At 39.7% G+C, this 22,192-nt stretch overlaps 1 protein-coding gene across 1 annotated transcript in view; it reads right to left on the bottom strand.

The window, feature by feature from the left end:
• Positions 1 to 22,192, bottom strand: part of SPART (spartin) — an 86,203-nt gene that overhangs the window by 44,314 nt on the left and 19,697 nt on the right. The gene's annotated exons all lie outside the window — the stretch shown is intronic.

The following is a 22,192-nucleotide window of genomic DNA, read 5'->3' on the forward strand; positions in this document are numbered from 1 at the left end:
GTCCCTTTTCCTAAAGCAACACAAACTTTAAAAAACATTCATCTGGGGCACCTGGGTGGCACCTGGGTGGCTCAGTCAGTTAAGGGTCCAATTCTTGGTTTCAGCTCAGCTCATGATCTCATGGTTCGGGAGTTCAAGACCCACATCAGACTCAGCACTGACTCTGCTTGGGATTCTCTCTGTCTCCCTCTCTCTGCCCATCTCTGCTCATGTGCTCTCTCTCTCTCTCAAAATAAATAAATAAACATTACAGAAATTTAAAAAATAGGGGTGCCTGGGTGCCTTAGTTGGTTTAGCGTCTGACTCTGGCTCAGATCATGATCTCACCATTCATGCGTCACAGCACCATATCTGGCTCTGCACTGACCTCTCAGAGTCTAGAGCCTGCTTTGGATTCTATGTCTCCCTCTCTCTCTGCCCCTCCCCTGCTCACACTCTCTCTCTCAAAATAAACATTAAAAATTTTTTAAATAAATATAAAAAAATGAAATTCAAACATTCGTCAACCTAATATAACTGCAAAGACTTGATGCCATGATTAATATATGAAGATGAGAAATCAGATAAATTTGAATTTATCCATTTTTTCTTACATGCTGTCTGGAACAATTGATATTGTTCTTGCCAACAAAAACCGCTATTGGCTATTAAAAAAATCACATTCAGGACAGAATTGGAAGATGAGAATACCTGTGTGCCTGGCTGGCTCAGTCAGTAGAGCCTATGACTCTTGATCTCAGGGTTGTAAGTTTGAGCCCACATTGGGTACAGAGATCAGTTAAAAATAAAATCTTAAAATAATAAATAAAATAAAGGAACGAGTTCTGCCATCCAAAAATAAATAAATAAATAAGTTCTTTAATTTACCTATAGACAAGTCCCTATGGTGTCAGATCACAGCATAGCTAAGCATCACTGAACTGTATTTAGTTTCAAGCCTTGCTTGTAACAGTGGGGTTCTTTCTATGCAGTTCTGAAGTGATAGAAATTAAAATGCTAACAATACCCAGTTTTAAACAGCCCACAGAAACTACATATGTATTAAGCCTACTCTCAGAGTCTATAAATTACTCCATCAGAATATATTAAGTAAGGGCTTTGGAATTTAACTCTTTCAGATGAAAACAGTTTCCATCAAATTTTCTAAAAAGTCAAATATGGGGCCATAGTAATATCAATTTTTTGAAGCCCACTGTACAGAAGGTCCTCTGCTGGCCATCTTACCTCCCTCATCTTATTTTACCCCCCAATAAACCAATAAGGAGGCTATCGTCAGATGAAGAAATGGAAGCTTAGGAAGTTTAATATATTCTAAACAACACAGCAAATACCTACCAAAGCCAAGATTCCCAAAGATTGTTTTCAGAATTGCTATTTTGTCAAAATTAATGTTTTATTGAATAACTATTACCATATGCTCAGTATACAGTCATATATTATAGTTTCCATATATTACCTTTGAATCCCCCCCCCAAAAAAAAATCATACAGAATGAGGTTTGTTAACATTAACATTAAGTAACATGATCAAAATCTCACAACTAGTAAGTAGTAGAACTATAGTTTAAACTGGAGTTTTTGACTTTAAAAACCTTAGCATTTTCCACTGTAACACAGTACCTTAGGATTGGTTATCCAGTTCCCAAAAAGTAACATAATTTGGAAGAATCTGAAACATCCTAGGACAGAGAAAATTTCGCCAAGACTACAAATTTGCTGGTTTCTTTGGTTTAGCGCTAAAAACAAATATATACTTAGAATCATGATCTATCTAATGAACTCATGTTTGAATCCTAGCAGTCATACCTACTGCAGACATAATTTTGGGCAATTTACCTTCAATGCTTCAGTTCTCACCTTTGTGTAATCGGGATAACAATAGCTACTTCATAAGACTATGCTAACGATGAAGTAAGAGAATATATGCAATGCTCTGTACCTTATAAGAAGCAGCTGACCGGAGTGGTCAAGAGCACAGATCTTGAAACCAGCTGCCTGAGTTCAAAATCTCAGTCCGCCACTGATCACCTCTGTGATCTTGGGGGAATTTACTTTATCCATCTGTGCCACCATTTTCTCACTGGTAAAACAAGGTAATGATTAAACTACTTCATGAGTCGGTATGTGTAAAATGCTTAGGATAAAAATTGTTTCCATTAAATTAAATGTGCCTGGCACGTTGTAAGTACTATTTAAGAGGTTGTTAAGTTTTAAAAATACACTTTGAACATAGCAGATGCTGAATAAATGGGAGCTATTTTACCCTGCAATCACTTGGGTGATTTTAAAATGATATACACGTATACATTTCTACCAGTATTTAATTTTTTTATCTTTGGAGAAAATTCCTCTATCGCCATTAAAATAACATGTAAAACTGAATCTGCAGCCCAGAATTATTAGTCTGAGAGCTACCCTAATAAGTTCTCTGAAGTTGGGGAGTGAGGAGGAGAGAGGGAGGTGTTAGGGTATCTTTCAGATTTGAGGTTAAGCAACTGAACTTGTCTCCAGGTGCTATTTACTGAGATGGGAGGCACTGGAGAGGGTTGCACATATGGGAAAAGAAAGGGAAAGCGAACTAACAATTGTTTAGTACCTTCCAAGAACCGAGCATTATGCTAGGCACTTTGTGTCCGTATTACCTCACATCACTCTCAGAACCACCCTATGGGTATCACCCTCTGATTTATAGATCCGTGAAAATCTCTGAAGAAGTATGTTGCACCACAAAGGCAAGTGAGTCAACTTGTTAAATAAAAGTTTTTTTGCATAAAATAGTAAGAATTTTTTGTCCCCCACCTCCTCCCGCTACCTTTAAGTTCTGAATGTTCATACCAATATTTACATTGGTGTGTTAGCGTAGTCATCACTTTCAACCCAAAGTGACACTTTCCTATCCTCTGTAGTCCTTTAGTACCTCCGTGGACAAAGACCTTTTTGAGATGCCAGGGAAGCTGTAAAAGTTCAGTAACTACTTGGAAATCTGTAATAATTAGATTACTCTGCCCAAAAATGTCATGGGAGTTGCTGTCTTTCTCCAATACTTACATTAGGCACAGCCATACTACCATGGAGCTAAAATTCAGTGTAACGATATTGCACATTAACGTAGTAATGTTGTCTTATATCAATTTCAACGTTGATATAATGTAATGGGTTCCAACTGGAAGCAAATCAAAGTATATGTGTTTCTATTCCAATCTTCTGAATAATGCATGCTATCTGTATTACTTCAAAATTCGGGGAACAAAATGCACTAAACAGAACCTCAAATGGCCAAAAGAATTTGTCTTTTAAGGGTGGTATTTCTGAATTCTCTAACAAAGACAACAACAAAGTTCTGAATCATAGAACCCATAAAGTCTTCAAACAAAAGCACCACCAAAGCAAATTACCCATCCATTTTCCAAATTTACTGTAGTGCAAATATTAGATGGAACCATATTAAAATGCTGATACAAGCACTTCCATATGGTTCCACTAATAGATCATAAAGAGCACATAGTTCATAAATCTCAGGGAACATTAACTACCATAGTTATTTTAAAAATCCCTGCATTCTTTAAAAGCCCTCTTTTCATTCTGATGGAAAATCAAAAGTGGACACTTACTTTTTATTGCTACTGCTTACTTTTCAAATTATATTACAACATTCTTATAACCAAGCTTTACTAATTATAACAGATGTATTTATGATGGATATTTTTGCTCTTTGGTTTTTTTTTTAATTTTTTTTTTCAATGTTTATTTATTTTTGGGACAGAGAGAGACAGAGCATGAACGGGGGAGGGGCAGAGAGAGAGGGAGACACAGAATCGGAAACGGGCTCCAGGCTCCGAGCCATCAGCCCAGAGCCTGACGCGGGGCTTGAACTCACGGACCGTGAGATCGTGACCTGGCTGAAGTCGGACGCTTAACCGACTGTGCCACCCAGGCGCCCCTGCTCTTTGGTTTTAAGATCAACTCTTGCTATCGTGACCATCAATGATAAACATATATATATATATATATATTAGGCTCTTGTGAGACTTCACGGTTGTCAGCATCCTTGTGCAGATACTACATCGTGCAGTCCCTATGACCTTGCATTTTAGGCGAGCATTTATTACCATTCCAGCCCTCACACTGGACATGTGGCAAATATTAGCCATGCATCATGGAAGAAGAAACAAATATATCAAAGAACTCAGATCTCACAGGTCATAACTGAGTGCAATGTATTCACTACATCTCTGTTAAACAACCTGTCCACTAGTGACTCAGTTATTGAATAAAACATGAATTCTGATATCACACCCTGAAGAAAGCATTGCTGTCAGATAGAGACATACCTTAGGATGCATATCCCCTACTTCCTCTCTGCTGTCAGGCTCATCCTGAGCTCCAGCTCCTCTTAGGCAATCTCCACACTACAGTGAAGAGAAAGTTTGCAGCCTTAGCCAGGGGGAAGCTGTAGGGGCCACAAGCACGGGCCCTTCCCTCTACTAAGCTCACCCACCACAGGGGTTGTGTGGTGACTGAGAAGGCCCCATAGCCTGCTGCATCTCAGCTACTAACCCAAAAGCAGCAGAAGAAAACAGACCATAATGTGGAAGAGGAAGATTTTTTTAATGACATTTTGTTCATAGAGAATTAAAAAAATTAGTATCTTACCCTATGGATCTTTTTGGTTATGTGAGGTTATTTTCCCAAGTGCTGGTGGTAATTGTCCTCTTTATTAATTTTCTGTTGGTGATAATGAATGTGATGGAAAGGCAGGACTGGCAAGACCAGGCCTTTGCATTTGTTAAAGTGCATACATATCCTCTGAATACTTGGAAAAATACAGATTCATCTTCAGTAGGTCTGGGGTGGGGCCTGACATTCCATATTTCTGGCAAATTCCCAGGGGATGCCAATGTTGCTGGCCCACAGACCAAATTTTGAGTAGCACGGAACCAAATCATTTCAAACAGTCCTTATATCCCCTAGGATCTAGGAGAAGAGGAAATATCTAAAAATTATTAATGATTTCATTTATCCTGAAAGCAATAGACAATGAAAAAAATCTAGCTCATTTTATTTTTCATTTATTAGTTTTTCTGTGGAAGTATATGAAATGAAATAGAATTCATTTTCTTAGTGTCTGTGAACAAATTGGGTGTTGGACTGAATAGGCATTTCTCGCTCTCTTCGATCCCCAGTGGCACAGAGAAATGTTGAGCTGCTTCCTCTTGGTTCACCCCTTCTCAGAACTTTTCCCATCTAGTCTTCTCTGCCTCTGCCTGATTGTTTGTTGGTTTTTTTTTTTTTTTTTCCTATAAAGATTCAGGGTTTTTATTGACCGGAGACAGATTATAGCAGGAATGTCCCAGTTGTTTTAGCTTGCACAGTTGGCTGCATTCTTTTGAAATTAGCTTGGAATTAGATCACTGCTCAAAAGAGCCATAAAAATAATATCAGCATACAATATCTTATTCTAAATTATCAGCCCTGTCTGAATGCTGCAGCCTTGTTTGGATTTTTAACTTTTTATTTTGAAACCAACAGAAAAAGGTGCAAAAATAGTCGACTCATGCACCCTTCACCCAGCTTTCCTCAAGGATAACATCTTGCAAAACCATCTTATGTTATCAAAAACAGGAAATTTACACTGGTACAGTAAACTACAAGTCTTAAGTTTGGATTTCACCAGTTTTTACATGCAATCTTTATTTGAAGAAGGCGAGTATACATGACTATGAAATTTATAGATTCATGTAATCACCATCACAATCTGATTGTTAAAAGCTGGTGTCCCCCAGGATTCTGTCCCGAGCCCTAGTCAGCTTTCGTTCTTCACACTGTCCCTGAACCTTGTCATTCATAATTGTGATGTTAACAGTCTTGTATTTGGGTAATTCCCAAATTGATAGCCCTACCTCTCTCTCTTGAGCTCTATTCCTAACCATTTCATGGCCTATTTATGGACACCCACTGAATATTTTATCGGTGCTCACACTTAGCATATCCAAAATTGAACCAGTATTCTTTCATTATTAAACTAAATAGTCTGGGGGCGCCTGGGTGGCGCAGTCGGTTAAGCGTCCGACTTCAGCCAGGTCACGATCTCGCGGTCCGTGGGTTCGAGCCCCGCGTCAGGCTCTGGGCTGATGGCTCAGAGCCTGGAGCCTGTTTCCGATTCTGTGTCTCCCTCTCTCTCTGCCCCTCCCCCGTTCATGCTCTGTCTCTCTCTGTCCCAAAAATAAATAAACGTTGAAAAACAAAAACAAAAACAAAAACAAAGTGCTCCCTTAAATACCTTCTGGAAGAAGGAGCGATATAGTGCATAAGTAAATAATAGTGATTAGTAATTATAATAATGTTTGTTCCTTTACTCACTCACGAGCAATCTTTCCTGGGCAAGTCACTTACGATTTCCTTCTAGAATTGAAGAATGCATTCGCAGAAGGAAGGTGGGGCTGTTGCTGGTGCTGTGCCTGGCGTGGGGGCAGGAAGAAGCAGGGCGTGAAAAGAGTCTTTCATTCCTCTGGCAAAGGCAGCCTTGCAGCTGGGGTCACGGTCTGCTCTGCTGAGCCTCGGCCTCCTGAGAGAGAGTCTGTGTTCCTCTCATGATAGGAGTCTAAGCCACCAGCCTCTGGCAGCAGCCAGGAGACGGGGAAGACAGTTAAATGACCCATTTACTTTTATAAAACGTGGGCAAACATTTTATTTTCCCTCCAAATCAAGAATATCTACTCAATTTAGACTTTTATCTGTAATGCGTCTACCTTAGGACCGGTATGGTGAATTTCTGTTTAATCTGGGCATGTCAGTATTACCCCATCAGTCTCCTCATCTGTAAAATGAGAAGGGAGTAACCGATGTTCCTAAGGTTCCTTCCAAGTGAAACAAATACGATTTTTAAATCAAGAAAATTTCAAGTGGCTCACACTTGACTGTTGAGGAAAAGAATATTAAAAAAAAAAAAAACAACTATTTGCCTAGTTTTCTGTTGGCCTTTTTCTATCATTTTAATTACTTCTTGTAATTTATTGACTCCACTTTGTGTTTATTATTCCGTCACTAACATCCCTGGAATAAAACAAGCAACAATGTAAAGGCTTATAGTCTAATGCAAAATTTTAAACACAAACACACACCCCATGATGCGGCACAGAAATGAAAGCCCAATTGAAACAAAACTCAGTGCTTCCCAAACTTTAGCAGGCATTAGAATCACCTACTGAATTTGGTAGGTAAAGCAGACCCAGGGGTTAATGTTTTTAAAAAGTTCCAAGTGATACTGATGCTGCTGGTCCAGGACCACACTTTGAAAACTACTGTATTTTTTTAGCAGAATTCCTATGAATTTAGCAGACCTATCCCCAGCTTCTGTTCTCTTCAAATCCTTAAAGTCATCATGTGCCTCAGGCAACAGTTTCTCCTTTGTAAGGCTTGTGTCAGCAAGTCCTGAGGATAATGGTGTTTTTCTTCTTGTGGAAGCACTTTCCGCCTATTCCTAATCGATTGCGATTGCCTATTGATTTCTCTGTTCATTTGACTATTTCCTTAAAAGGAATTCAAGCCACTGTAAAACTTGCATTTTAATACCTAGCATGACATTGTCCTTTGTTTTATTTTTGCAGCAGATTAACAACTACCTCTAGCGCATATCCCTCCTTAATCCTTCGGCCACTGTGGTCCAAAACTCTGCCAAAAGTTTGGTGCTTCCCAGAACACAAAATAAACACATGAATGAGAGGCCACTCAAGTCAGGGTAGTGAGACAGAATGTTTGAAGCGCACTTAGCTAACGTGCTTAGGGATGCGGTGTCGTGTCTGTTCTACCAAGTTTCCATCTTTGCTTTAAGCAGGATATGAGCTTAAGATTGTGGAAGGATTCTGTTTGTAACTTTTATTTTGTGGTATTTGTGGATAGATAGTCCTTAGTAACATAGAAATAGCTTCATAGGGATGCCTGGGTGGCTCAGTTGGTTAAGTGTCCAACTTCAGCTCAGGTCATGATCTCGTGGTTTGTGGGTTCAAGCCCTGTGTTGGGCTCTGTGCTGACAGCTCAGAGCCTGGAGCCTGCTTCAGATTCTGTGTCTCCCTCTCTCTCTGCCCCTTCCCTGTTTGTGTTCTATCTGCCTCTCTCTCTCTCTCTCTCAAAAATAAGTAAACATTAAAGAAAGAAAGAAAGAAAGAAAGAAAGAAAGAAAGAAAGAAAGAAAGAGCTTTATACCCCCAACTACAGGAAATGCTTGTTAATTAATGCTTCTTTATAATCAATGTGTTCACAGGTCCCTGTCTTCTAAGAAGGGTCTAAAGAATAAGTTACTCTAGAAGTTTGTGGTATAGCAATAAAGAGGAAGAAAGTATATCATATTTAATATGAAATAAAAACCATAAGTTTTTAAAGGTATTTATATGACTTAATTTCTTAAAAGGCTGATACCTTACTCTAGAGGTATAGGTACATACCCTATTCTCTTTTCATCTGCCAATATGAGAAATCAAGACTGACTGACATCTTGTTAGAGTGCCAGCATTTACACAATACATAATTCTAGAGACTTATTTAGCAGCCCTCTTTATTTTTTTTAAAGTAAACTGTACCCCCAACATGGGGTTCAAACTCACAACCCCAAGATCAAGAGTTGCATGCTCTACCAACTGAGTCAACCAGGTACCTCATTAGTGGCCCTCTTTCAAGATGATAAAGCCAGGTCCACTCCTCACTTACCTGCCCCTCCTCCCCACTTCTCTTTATTGCCTATAAAGAGAGTCTTGGCATTTGGCAGCAAGAGGAGTGAGTCTGGAGAAGGCCAGTGGGGGCAGATGAAGCTGAGAACTGTTGTTGGTGGTGAGTGCACAGGGTCGAGTAATTTCACCCAGTGCTAAGCAGATCCAAGCTTTACTTGCAGATAACCTTGCCAAAGCCAGTCACTCATCCCAGCCCTTCCAAATTCTGCCTACCCAATGGACCTCCCAGGTACTAAGGCATTTCCTTTCCATTCATGCTTGTTATGACATATTTTAAAACTTACATGTATATTTTTAGCATGTGGTGTGTGTGTATGTGTGTGTGTAAGGGTAAGAATAAGGGTTATGATGCTTTGGGCCTCACTATCCTAGCCATTGCCCTCCATCTCAAGAATTCCAACTCCTTTTTTTTTTTAATTTAAATCCAACGTAGTTAACATATAGTGTAATAATGATTTCAGGAACAGAATTCAGTGATTCATCACTTACATACAATAACCAGTGCTCATCCCAACAAGTGCCCTCCTTAATGCCCATCACCCATTCTGCCCAGCCCCACCCAACACCTGTCCAGCAATCCTCAGTTTGTTTTCTGTATTTAAGAGTCTCTTATGGTTTATCTCCCTCTCTGTTTTCATATTATTTTTGCTTCCCTTCCCTTATGTTCATGTTTCTTAAATTCCACACACGCGTGAAATCCTATGTTTGTCTTTCTCTGACTTACTTCACTTAGCATAATACACTCCAGTTCCATCCATGTTGTTGCAAATGGCAAGATTTCATTCTTTTTTGACCGCTGAGTAATATTCCAGTGTGTGTGTGTGTGTGTGTGTGTGTGTGTATACCACATCTTCTTTATCCATTCATCAGCTGATGGACATTTGGGCCCTTTCCATAATTTGGCTATTGTCGATAGTGCTGCTATAAACATTGGGTGCAGATATCCCTTCAAATCAGCATTTTTGGATCCTTTGGAAAAACACCTGGTAGTGCAATTGCTGGATTGTAGGGTAGTTCTATTTTTAGTCTTTTGAGGAACCTTCATACTGTTTTCCAGAGTGGCTGCACCAGTTTGCATTCCCACCAAGAGTGCAAAGGGTTCCCCTTTCTCCACATCTTTGCCAACATCTGTTGTCTCCTGAGCTGTTCATTTTAACCATTGTGACAGGTGTGAGGTGGTATTTCATTGTGGTTTTGGTTTTTATTTCCCTGATGATGAGTGATGTTGAGAAGAATTCAAAACTTCTTTTCACCAAATACTTCTGAATTAGAACTTTCTACCAAATTTCATCTATGCAATAGAACCTAAAGTTTCCCTTTATTTGTTTTTATTTTTAGGTTTGTTTTTTTGTTTATGTAATCTCTGCACCCAACATGGGACTTGAACTCATGATCCCGAGATCAAGAGGCACATGCTCTTCTGAAAGAGCCAGCCAAGTGCCCCTTAAGCTTCCCTTTCAAAAGGCTTAAATACATCAAATACTTAATTTAAAAAACTTTTTTTTTTACATTTATTCATTTCAGAGAGACAGAGTGTGAGCAGGGGAGGGGCAGAGAGAGAGGGAGACACAGAATCCAAAGCAGGCTCCAGACTCTGAGTTGTCAGCACAGAGCCTGATGCAGGGCTCAAACTCTTGGGCTCTGAAATCATGACCTGAGCTGGAGTCAGACACTTAACTGACTGAGCCACCCAGGTGTCCCTCAAATACTTAATTTTTGAAAGCTACTCACTCAATGACATTTTTGACACTTCACATTTCCAGAAACAGCTATCATATTTTTTTTAACGTTTATTTATTTTTGAGACAGGGAGAGACAGAGCATGAACAGGGGAGGGTCAGAGAGAGGGAGACACAGAATCTGAAACAGGCTGCAGGCTCTGAGCCGTCAGCACAGAGCCCGACGCGGGGCTAGAACTCACAGACCGCGAGATCATGACCTGAGCCGAAGTCGGCCACTTAACCGACTGAGCCACCCAGGCGCCCCTGTCATATTTTACTAAAGAGATTCTAAAGTCACACAACTTATTCAAAACATTGCCCTGACTCTAGTGGCTGTGTTGTGAATTATTACTGTGGGCAGAAGCTATAGTATTACTCCATGACGTTTATCGGTATAGATTAGTGGCGACCTAAGCATTTCTTTTTCTAAATGTCTTATATATTTTTTAGCCTTTAATTAGGCTGAGGTACTGGAGTGGCCATTCCTTTTTTAATTGTGAATATTCTCATTTCTACTGCTATTTATAATACAAAGATAGATACTTCCTAATTATTTACTCTGGCCAGGGGAATAACTTATTTACAGAGCTGGTAATGTTTTATGACTCTTGTGAACAGGTCTGCATCATGGTTTTTCTGTTATTCTAAATTTTTCTTTCCATTTAATTGTAACCCTGAGCTAATACAGATATTGTTTTTAGCATTTCATTAGGTATTCATGTCAAGAAGGTAGCAGATCTTCTTTTTGAACTCTGAAAACAGAAGTTCTCTGGGGAGCCTCTAAGAATTGAATCCCTTCAAGGCTGAAACTCCTGGTTCTCATCAGCTTGTTAAATCTAGATTAGAGTTTTTGTGATTTGTGATGTAGTTGTATACACTAACTGTGGAGTTGCTGAGACAATAAACATTACCAGTTGCCCCTCCCCAACCCTGCCCCCTGATATGCCTGCCAGAGGGGCCAGGGGAAGTGTCTGGGGAAAAGAACAGCTGTTAAATCCTTGCCTTGCCTTTTTCCTTCTCACAAAAACAAAATCAAAACCAAAAAAAAAAAAAATCATTCTCCAGAAGATTGCCTTCCCCCCAAAGATTAAGGGAATCCCATCACCAGCAAGCTCAGATATACTCAGTTTTCTAGAGAGGAAACTTATTTTTTTATATGAAAGTTATTGTCAAACTGGTTTCCATACAACCCCCAGTGCTCATCCCAACAGGTGCCCTCCTCAATGCCCATCACCCCCTTTCCCCTCCCTCCCACCTCCCCATCAACCCTCAGTTTATTCTCAGTTTTTAAGAGTCTCTTATGATTTGGCTCCCTCCCTCTCTCTGTTTTTTTCCTTCCCCTCCCCCATGGTCTTCTGTTAAGTTTCTCAGGATCCACATAAGAGTAAAAACATATGGTATCTGTCTTTCTCTGTATGACTTATTTCACTTAGCATAACACTCTCCAGTTCCATCCACGTTGCTACAAAAGGCCATATTTCATTCTTTCTCATTGCCACGTAGTATTCCACTGTGTATATAAACCACAATTTCTTTATCCATTCATCAGTTGATGGACATTTAGACTCTTTCCATAACGTGGCTATTGTTGAAAATGCTGCTGTAAACATTGGGGTACAAGTGCCCCTATGCATCAGCCATCCTGTATCCCTTGGGTAAATTCCTAGCAGTGCTATTGCTGGGTCATAGGGTAGGTCTATTTTTAATTTTTTGAGGAGCCTCCACACTGTTTTCCAGAGAGAGGATACTTAATGACCAACATACATCAACCAGCCGGAGCCCCTGGTACATAAGACTAGGGGAAGAACTTAGTACTATCTTTTGAAAGGTAATCAGATCAATGTAAACCAGAACATCCTTTCCAAATAGAAAAATGTTATTAGTCGTGAAAATGATTTCACCCATCATACTATAATCTCAAGTCTATGAATAAATACGTGATCATAATAATAATGATGATGATGGCTTAATTCTTATCTATCTAGGGATCCATATTGCTTATTTGCAGAGTAAAGTCACATTCCAAAGGCAGAATTCAGCAACCATAAATTCTACAGTGTTTACATTCTTTATTCACTGAAGAACATTAGAGGGATAGAAGTCATAATCTGGGGCAACAACTTCTGAAAGCCCTTCTCCACTCTCTGATTTTCCTGTATGTTCCAGGATCTCTCCTGTGTCAATGCTCTAAAACTGTCCCTCCAGGTTCTAACACCGAACTCTTCCTCTGTGGCAGATAGAGGTAGAGGTAGGTAGAACTCTTCCTCTGTGCTCTTACTGTGGTAGATACCCGGGCTTCTATTCCAGGAATTAAAAACACACCCTCTTTAAGTGGAAGAGAAATGAAGACAACTGGATAGGCATTGTGTTAACCGTATTACTGGACCGGGTTTTGGAAGTGGAGGACCAGGAAAGGCATCCTACTTAACTTTTGCTGCAACACAGAAGCTGTCCTTCATTATGCTACTACCACAACGTGATCACATATTAGATGCAATACTTGTGTCTTGTCATTGAATTCTTACTAGCCTCATTATAAAGGAGAGACATCTGAGCTTCAGAGAGATTAACATTCCCATGGGCACATTGCCTAAATGTGGAAAAGTCAGGTTCTGAATTCAAATCTTTCTTCCTCCAGAATCTACATGTCTGCCATGTGTCATATGCCTATTATCCCAAAGAGTTAATTCAAGGGAAACAAATAGGTCATTTGTACACATCATTTAGCTTAGATACTGGCCAAAGCATCAAGGCACACACACAAAACATGAATATGATGAAGTAAATTATTAACCATCAACGTAACAGACTTATGTGGCCATTGAAGTATTATAAATTAAAAAAAAAACTTTTTTATGTGTATTTATTTTTGAGAGACAGAGAGAGAGAGAGCAAGTGGGGAAGGGCAGAGAGAGAGGGAGATAGAGAATTACAAGGAGGCTCTGAGCTGACAGCAGAGAGTCCAATGTGGGGCTCAAACTCATGAACCGTGAGATCATGACCTGAGCGAAAGTTAGATGCTTAACCAACTGAGCCACCCAGGCGCCCTGCCATTGAAACATTAAAAAGTAGATTGATAAGAGGCGCCTGGGTGGCTTGGTTGGTTAAGCGTCTGACTTCAGCTCAGGTCATGATCTCACAGTCCGTGAGTTCGAGCCCTGCGTCAGGCTCTGTGCTGACAGCTCAGAGCCCGGAGCCTGTTTCAGATTCTGTGTCTCCCTCTCTCTCTGCCCCTCCCCTGTTCATGCTCTGTCTCTCCCTCTCTCAAAAATAAATAAACGTTAAAAAAAAAATTAAAAAAATAAAAAAGTAAATTGATAAAATATTAAATGAAGTTTAGTATACATATAATTATAATCATTTATAACTAAGCATACAGAGAATTAAAAATCATAAAAGTCATAAAGATTACAAGATATATCTACTAAGGTGAAGGGACAGGGGTCATGTTTTCCTCTAAGATTAACCTTTAAAGAGGGGGAGAAGAGAAGGAGGAGGAAGGGGGAGAAAGAGAGGTGGAGTGACAATCCCAAGGAGACTCTATGCTCAGGGCGGAGCCCCATGCGGGGCCCTATCTCACGACACTGAGATCATGACCTGAGCAGAAATCAAGTCTGACACTTAACTGACTGAGCCACCCAGGTATCCCTGCAAGATTAAACTTTAAATGACTTCTGTTTGTCCGACAGAAAGATTGTCATTCCCAGGTGTACTGATTCTGTTGACCACAAGCTTTGTGAGCTCAGGTTCAAGCTGGGAGAGCTAAACTCTCATTAATCTGGTAGATGGAGACAATTCATATTCTTCAACTTCTTATCTATCTTGTTTCTACCAAAATGGTACCTAACAGGGAAAGAACCTAAAACAAAACCAACCAAACCTCTGCTCTCCTCCCTGCAGGGGGCACTGTGGGCTTGTTTAAAGGGACGACTGGCGGTGACAACCCAGAGCCAAGTGGTCAATTAGTTTGACTTTCCTGCTCAGTCTACTTCCAGGACTGTTTCTCTGCCACCTGCCACTGAGCGTTTCCTACTCTTCCTCTTCCTGCTCCACCAGACCACTCTGCTAGTCGTCCAAGGACAGAAGACTAGTATCATATGAAGTGTGACTTGAGGAGATTTGTGTCAAATCTTTCAGCTTTGCTCCGAAGAGAAATGGAGACCCTACGCTAAAGGGAAATTGAGGCACTGTTGAGAAGGCAGGGAAGATACATTTAGAGCCAGGCTCCCTCTGCAGTTCAAAATCACCTTTTTGCTGCTGCTAAGACTGCCTTCCTGAGGGGCTGTATCCTCAGAGGGAAATATTCTTTTTTTTTTTCTTTTAAATAATAATTCTGGCATTTATTGCTTTTGTGAAAGAGTGGATTTTGAAAAGGAGACTTACCACAGTATACAAAATAGCCTGCTGTGCTCATATGTCAATCCACGCATTCTCTCTAAAGAAGTATCTCTTTATTCTACAAGTGCATGTGGATCCTTTTACCAGACAACTGGTGTGGAAGTTTAGAATTTAACAACTCTACCATTCTCTGTGGCAGGTTCACTTTAAATTCAGTTTGTTTGTTTGCTTCCCCACAGCTCATCACAGGAGGCCTCATGTTACTCCAAATGTCAGGCTTTGTTTCAGACTCCGAGCTTGGAGAAGGTAAGGTATTCTGTGTGTCTGGGCAAGAGCTTGTGGTTGAGGGTGTGGTATTTATCCATCAATGGATTCAGGTTCCTTCCATATCTTGGCTATTGTAAATAATGCTCCAATGAACACAGGGATGCATATGTCTTTTTGAATTAGTGTTTTTGTTTTCTTCAGATAAATACCCAGAAGTGGAATTGCTGGATCGCATATTTCTATTTTTAATTTTTTGAGGAAAACCCACACTGCTTTCCATAGTGCTACACCAATTTACATTCCCACCAACAGTGCACAAGGATTCCCTTTTCTTCGCATCCTCTCCAACACTTATTATTTCTTGTCTTTCTGATTATAGCCATTCTAACAGGTGTAAGGTCATCTCTCACTGATTTTGACTTGCATTTTCCTGATGAATTGTGATGTTGAGCACCTTTTCACATATCCATTGGCTGTTTGTATGTCTTATTAATGCCTATTCAGATCTTCTGCCAATTTTTAATCAGACTTTTCTTTTGCGATTGAGTTGTAGGAGTTCTTTATATATTTTGGATATTAACACCTTATCAGATATATGATTTGAAGATATTTTCTCCAATTCAATAGGTTGCTTTTTCATTTTGTTGATGGTTTCCTTTGCTGTGCAGAAGCTTTTTAGCTTGATGTAGTCCCAATAGTTTATTTTTGCTTTTGTTGCCTTTGCTTTTGGTGTCAAATGATTGTGAATGCTCTTAATGACACTGACTTACATACTTAATAATTAGGGGGGGCCTGGGTGGCTTAGTCGGTTAAGCCTCTGACTCTTGGCTTTGGCTCAGGTGATGATCTCGCAGTTCGTGAGTTCAGGCCCCATGTTGGGCTCTGCACTGACAGTGTGGAGCCTGCTTGGGATTCTCTCTCTCTCTCTCTCTCTCTCTCTCTCACACACACACACACACACACTCTGCACCCCACCTCAAAATAAACTTAAAAAATAGTTAAAATGGTAAACTTTACGTTATGCTTGTTTTATCACAATTTTTTAAAAAATTACAAAACTAAGATCAACTTGGACTGTCTTCCTATAAATCAGCTTGCCATTTCCAAACCTAAAATGCCCTTCCCAATATTTGCTCCTTATTTGTTCCTAACCAATTTCCCTGCCTGTGTCCTGCATTCTACATAGCCACCCTGACCATGCTTGTGCCAGAATCACAATTGAGCCCATAGCTGCCTGACTAGTCAGGCTCCCTCCCTCCGCATCTGGCTTTCCCCAGCTCCCTGGAAGGTTACCTTGCCTGTGACTTGCACCCTCCATTTATGCCTTTAACCGTCCCTCCACCTGTGATTAGGAGACTGTATATCATGCTCTACTCTCACCCTCTGGCTTAGATTCTTTCCTGCAGGGGCTCAACTCTGCTGTTTGTTTGAGGGCTGACAGAACAGATGCATTTGCCACATACTTCCTCTGCCTTATTCCTGTCCCCAGGTCCCAGTACACATGTGCCACATTTGTGAAGTCAGGCTGGAGGCACTGCTTCTAGTAGCACGCTCTTCTTTTGAATAGATTTAGACTTTTGTGGAAAATCGATACTTACGATTTAGGAGGAAGTTATGTATTTACCATATTCATCTATATCAAATGCCAGTCAAAAATCTCAGTTCACTTATGATGAAGGACATTACATGATACATACTGGCTTAGAGATGACTACATCCCCATTCTGGTGACATGTCTCTATTTCAGGGATAGAAACTGCTGGATCCAAGTGTTCTGTTCTCTCCCCACTTAGACCATCGAGTCTGCAATACAGACTCAAAAACAACTAGTTGTTATGAAACATATCCAACCATAACAGAATTCTTCATTACTTAAGAACAACAAATTGTTATATGTTCAGTTGGAGAAGGCATTACTCTCTGAGGAAAATCTTTGTATAATGAAAGTATTCTTGACAAAGTATCCTATACCCTCTACCATCTTAAATATTTGTGTAGAGTAATGGGGATTCCACTAGGAGTAAATAAATTTAATGCCATTTGGACATGTCAGTAGTTACTAGAAAGACACTCAGGGAAGCAACCACTTTTATTCAATTAATTAATTAATTAGTTATATTTATTTTGAGAGAAAGAGTGTGGGGGAGGGGCAGAGAGAGAGAGAGAGAGAGAGAGAGGGAGAGAGAGAGAATCTCAAGCAGGCTTCATGCTGTCAGCACAGAGCCCAATGTGGGGCTCGATCCCAGGAACCATGAGATCATGACCTGAGCTGAGCTGAGCTGAAGAGTTGGATGCTTAACCAACTGAGCCACACAGGTGCCCCACGACTCCTTTTATATTTATTCACTCATACATGGATTCTAAAAATACTTTTTAGTGTCTACCATGTGTCAAGCACTGTTCTAGGAACTGATTATAGTGGCAAACATATGAGGGTGAGTCTGCGTTTGTCTTTCTCTTCTTTCTACTTTTGGAGTTTATTGATCCCAGGCACTCCTAAAACTTGACTGCTCTGGAAGTTGTGCGAGGCTGGCCAACAAGGACATACACAATGGAAAACCTATCCTCAGCCCAAACAGTCCTATTTCTTCTTCTTAGATGGTTTCTTTTACTCCTGACACAATTTCCCACATCTACACAAAACAATATCCATGGGTGAAGTCTTGTGAACAAAAAAAAACACAACACCTTCTTTAAACTGTAATAACACTTGTCTGCCCCGAAATAGGACAGACTGCTCCTTTTTTCTCTTTCTGAAACTCTTTCAGGAAACCTAAGTAATCACTAGAATTCTGAAATTTCAATATGTATAATCTTTTAAGTTTGGCTTATGCGAATCATAAAGCATTAGAGAAATTAGCTTTACAATCTTCCTTGTAGAAAAAAAATCAATTTTCTTTTAGTCTTTGCCATATAAATTGCAAATTGGCTGAAGAGATTTTGCTGAAAGGCAAATCTATCATTATCATCTTAGGATTTACTGGAGGCAAAATGGGACCATTGGTTAGAAACTATAATATAGACTATATTTTGGTGTTTATACTTTCAGTGAAACTGTGTAAAACAGGACAATCCCTGCTGGAAATAAGATTTTAGAGTTGCAGGATACTTTTAGGATCTACTAAGTCCATTCCATTTGAGAACTTTTAAAAAAATAGTTTCTATGAAATTATAGTCATCCTTAATATGATAAAGATAATTACTCAAGGAATAATTAAAAAATTGTCCAAGCCCAAAGAGATTGCCTATGCGGGCAACTGAAAAAAGCAGAAATTTCCCTTTGTAGCTATAATTTGGAAAGAAAATTTCTAAACCATATAATTTACAAAGACTTCTTGCTTCCTCTTTAAGAGAAGACTTGGACTTGATATAACGCCTACCTGGTGATGTGGAATTTTGAAAAATTTCAGCAAGACCCTAACAGCACAAGTACTATGAGTGCTGAGTAACAAGCATATCAAGCCTACCCTGGCACTGAAAACACTGAAAGCGAGCATTTTCTGGTTTCATTAGTAATCGTGTTGTTGCTCTAACAAATTACCAAAAATTTAGTGTCTTAAAATACACCTTTATTCTCTCACAGTTCTGGAGCTCAAAAGCCCAAAATGAGCCTTGCAGGGATATAATCAAACTGCCCACAAGGCTGGTGCCTTGTGGACCCTCCAGAGGACAGTCCATTCCTTTCCTCTTCCAGCTTCTAGGGGCTCCCACATTCCTTGGCTCATAACCATTCCCTACCATCACTCCAATCTTTTTCTTCTCTCATGGAATCTTCTACTGCTCTCTCTTATAAGGACCCTGGTGATTCCATCGGGCTCACCCAGATAATCCAGAATCATCCGTCCATCTCAAGGTCTTTACCTTAAATACATTTATGAAGTCCCTTTTACCATGTATGGTAACGTTCACAGGTGCCAGGGATTAGGGTGTGGACATCCTCAGGACACCATTACTTTGCCTACCACACAGAGCAACCTCAGTCAGTTATTTAACTTCTGCAAACCTCTCAAATGGAGAAAAAATAAATGTATTTTGTGAACTCTGGAAGGATGATACCCATATTAATATTTATGCCATCTCTAGCTTTGTGTATCTATGGAAATCTCACCCCAACAAGAAGAGTCTGCATCAGTGATTTTTTTCATCTTACTGAGGTATAATTGGCAATTAAACTGTATATATGTAAAGTGTACAATATAATGTCAGTATTTGACATATTTTGTGAAATGAGGTTAACAATTAGGTTAACATATATACCAAGTTATATAAAGCTACTTTTTAAATTTTTAATTTACTTTTTTGCTGAGAATGCTTAAGGTCTATTCTCTTAGCAAAGTTCACGTACACAACACAATACTATTAACTAATCACCACGCTGTACATTAGATCCTTAGAGCTCATTCATGTTATAACTGAGGGCTTGTACCTTTGACCAGCATCTCCCCAACTCTTCTACCATTCTGTTTTTATGAGTTCAACTTTTTCTTTTTTTTAGATTTCACATTTAAGTGAAATCATACAGAATTTGTCTTTCTCTGTCTGGCTAATTTCACTTAGCATAATGCCCTTTAGATTCACTCATGTTGTTAGGAAAGGAGGTATTCCTTCTCAGCTGGAGACTCTCCTAAAACTTTTATGTTTTAACAAAAGCATAAGATTGGGTGAGATGGTGTCTATGCTTGATCTGAAAAAGAGAACCTTGCAACTCATAGCCCACAATGCTGGGGCAAGCTGCACAGAAGGTAGGGCTCAGTATACACCTGCAGCTGCAGGTATGCATGGAACTGCATATTGCTTGCACTCAGATCAGCTGATTTTTTACAACCAAGCCCTGTCCCATGGGGGAGTCATGGTATGAGGGGCGAGCGAGAAATCTACGAGGCAATAAGATGTGCTTGGAGCAGGAAAATATCCTTTGGTTTCTACCTCACCCACGTGTTCAGATATCCCAGAACAAATTTTTATTCTCACTGCCACACTTTGCCAACAATTCTAAAATCAGCAGCAGTTGATTCAGTTTGGAAATACGAGGGTGGATACAACAGAATGGAACAAAGGGACATGGAGGTAAGCGAGTGAGAGTTGAGAATGGGATGTGGGTTGGAGAAAGAACTAAAAGTTCAGTGAGGTATAGATCAACTGTACAGCTGGTATTTGCCAACTGATACTATAGCTGCGAAACAAGGGGAAAAAAAAGAATGTTATAGCAAGTTAGTGATTATTTTTGGATGAAACGCTAGTATAATAATTATTCAAGTATTTTTTTACAGAATATCATGCTCATAACAACTTTATTTTTTTTAATTTTTAAAATATTTATTTTTGAGAGAGAGAGAGACAGAGCATGAGTGGGGGAGGGGCAGAGAGAGGGGGAGACACAGAATCCGAAGCAGGCTCCAGGCTCGCTGTCAGCACAGAGCCCGACGCGGGGCTTGAACTCATGAACCATGAGATCATGACCTGAGCTGAAGTCAGATGCTTAACCGACTGAGCCACCCAGGTGCCCTGCTCATAACAACTTTAAAAGGTGACAAGATTTAGGTACAGTCTGAAGCTGATAATTAATTGGTACCATATATATCTTGTAACTGAAAAGAAATGTAGGTGTGCCTGGGTGGCTCAGTTGGTTAAGTGTGGAACTCTTGACTTCAGCTCGGGTCAAGATCTCACGCTTCATGAGACTGAGCCCCCCTGTGCTGACTGCACAGACCCTGCTTGGGATTCTCTCTCTCCTTCTCTCTGCCCCTCCCCAGCTCATGCTTGTGTGTGCAAAAGCACTCTCTCTCTCTCAAAACAAACTTTTAAAAAATGTAAATTTAGTTAATGAAAACATAATTACACACAAAGGTTACAAATTCTTTTGGGAACTTGATTGATGGTGTTTGACATGCTTCCAATTATTTTTAAAATCTGTTTTTTGTTATAGTATGACAAATCTGAGGGTGTTTAAAAGTAAACATTAGGGGTGCATGGGTGGCTTAGTTGATTGAGGGTCTAACTCCTGATTTTGGTTCAGTTCATGATCCCAGGGTCATAGGATCAAGCTGTACATTGGGCTCCGAGCTGAGTGTGGAGCCTGCTTAGGATTCTCTCTTTCTCTCTCTCTCTCTCTCTCTCTCTCTCTCTCTCTCTCTCTCCCCTGCCCCTCTCCCTTGCTCATATGCTCTCTGAAATTAAAAAAAAAAGTTTTTTAAAGCATTAATTTGTTTGAACGTATGAGTCAATGGAAATTTTAAAACTGCTTCATAAACATTTTGTTAAAATCTATGGAATGCTAATGTACAGAATTCCACACCATTGCCAATGAACAGAAATTGTTAAGATAAACCTGGTTCTATTTTGTTTTGAAGCCCTCAGGTCCAAAACCCATAAATTCAAAATATTTAAAAATCTTTTAGTGAGTTATAAAACGTTACCATTGGTTCATGGGGTAAAAGGCAACTAGCTGTTCAATGAATCAAAACTTAAGCACAATACTCCAGGAATAAAATTCAGAGGTCTACCACTCCCTGTTGCATAGTTGGATATATAGCCTGGAGGAGCTAAGAGGGAGATAGGTGGGTTTTTTTTTTTTTTTAAAGGACATTTAGATATCATACCTATTATTGCAATAGAGACATTGCCAAGGAGAAACTTTCTGGCAAATGAGCATTATCTTGGATAAATTCATAGTCCTCAGCTTTGTTAGGCTCAGAAAAATAAATATTCCTAGTTTGTTTGAGATTGATGAAATTCTGAAGGGTTGATTTATTCAAACCAAAAAAGAAACTAATAAACCTGGAAAATGTTTATAATGGGAGCAATAGCTGGCAGAATAATTTGGTACCTGCCATTTGCTCAGGGCGCTGTGTCCTGGTATCTGCTCCGAAGAGTGAATCAGACGCTAACCACAGAGATGTAACAAAGGCAGGGAGTTACTGACCAATGATGAATGAGCTCTTCGTAACTCTGGAGACATACTCATCCGTATGTCGGATCCTCCTCGCTAACCTGCTAGTATCTCAAGTAGTTGAGGGCCTCTTTGGTCTCCTGGATATATTATGTTACATCTCTACTAAGCTTATCTACCCGATGCATAGATATGTTTAAAGTATTCTGAGGTTGGCTGACCTCATCAGCATTTTGTTAATTCTCTGGTTTTCAT

Source organism: Prionailurus viverrinus, chromosome A1, assembly GCF_022837055.1.
Source record: "Prionailurus viverrinus isolate Anna chromosome A1, UM_Priviv_1.0, whole genome shotgun sequence".
Taxonomy (NCBI): domain Eukaryota; kingdom Metazoa; phylum Chordata; class Mammalia; order Carnivora; family Felidae; genus Prionailurus; species Prionailurus viverrinus.